Source organism: Lycium ferocissimum, chromosome 9, assembly GCF_029784015.1.
Source record: "Lycium ferocissimum isolate CSIRO_LF1 chromosome 9, AGI_CSIRO_Lferr_CH_V1, whole genome shotgun sequence".
In the NCBI taxonomy this organism is placed as follows: domain Eukaryota; kingdom Viridiplantae; phylum Streptophyta; class Magnoliopsida; order Solanales; family Solanaceae; genus Lycium; species Lycium ferocissimum.
The window spans coordinates 59,663,824-59,665,205 of NC_081350.1; positions in this window are offsets into that span (position 1 = coordinate 59,663,824).

The window sequence follows — 1,382 nt, forward strand, 5'->3', positions numbered from 1 at the left end:
TACATGTTTATGGGCACGGCGGGGTCCTGTCCCGCCTATATGATATGACGTATTCTTCTTAGAGGATCGTAGGCATGTGTATATGGTTAGATGTGATTGGCCTTGTCGGCCTATATTTTGGGATATTATTTTGTTAGCCTCGTCGGCGTATGTACATTGATATGGGCATAGTTTCTAATGATGATATAAATGAATTGTCGCCCAATGGGGCTAGTATGATGATGAATGAAAAGTATGATTTAGCTATGTGACTCACCTAGATGTAATGTGAATGTATGTCAAAAGGTGCCCGGGTGAGTTGGCAAGATTACCGGTGCCGTTTCACTCACGATTTGGGTCGTGACATAAAGTAAAGGGGAAAAAAATAAGGATTAGTGGTTCCATTGAGCGTCGATTGATAGAGAGGTCGAGGTCCGTCCTTGATAATTGTTGAGGTCTAACTGGTCCAAGAGTCGATCTTGAATGTAACTGTTGGTATCTGTGGGTCCTTACTTCCTAGAGTTGGGTTGGCATGGTAATGGGATACGAGCATGTTTATGTCAGAGCTGTTGAAGTATGGGTAGGATTTAAAAAGGGTGTTACGACTATACTCATCTATTTATTCTTTAGATTTTATATCGTGTTGCGTGAACTAATCTTAGTCGAACTATGATGCTTACCAGTACGTGTGGTGTACTGATACTACTCTTGCCATATCATTCAGGGTGTAGATGCGTTCCAGGTTTTTGCTTGCAGGTTCCATTAGTTGCAATGGCAGATGTCTTCCTACAGCTTATGCACATCTCATTCCGAAGGCGGAAGCTGTGTCTTTTTATTATGTCATCTCTCTATAACTTAGAAGCTCTTGTACCAGTCTAGATTAGATCCTTGAGAAAGTTGAATTGTTTTAATTAATTAAAGAATGCTTTCGGAATGTTTATTTTATTCTCTATTGTGGTTGCATTTGGTTCCAAAACCAGCTTTACGAAAAGGGGTTGGGGTGGTGATAAGATAGGTGCAGGCACAATCCGTAATTTGGGTCGTGGCACAACGGATAGTAATACACATTGAAGAAAGGAAAATACGTGATTACTAATTACTACCAATAAGGAGACCACTCGTCTGCCTACTAACTTTCTAGCCTAGTTCTCGACCTTCACACCTTTCTATCTAGGGTCATGTCCTTAATGAGCTGAAGTTGTGCCATGTCTTAGCTAATCACCTCCCCCCAGTTCGCTTTTCGCCTACCTCTACCCCTCCTGATGTTACACCCCGAAAAATTTCGTGTTACTAAGACTGTAGACGACTTAGTATGAACTCAAGGGAGAGCAAAGTCATACAAGGATCAGGGATGAAGATTATATGATCTGAGTATAAGAATATATATATGACATTTGGAGACC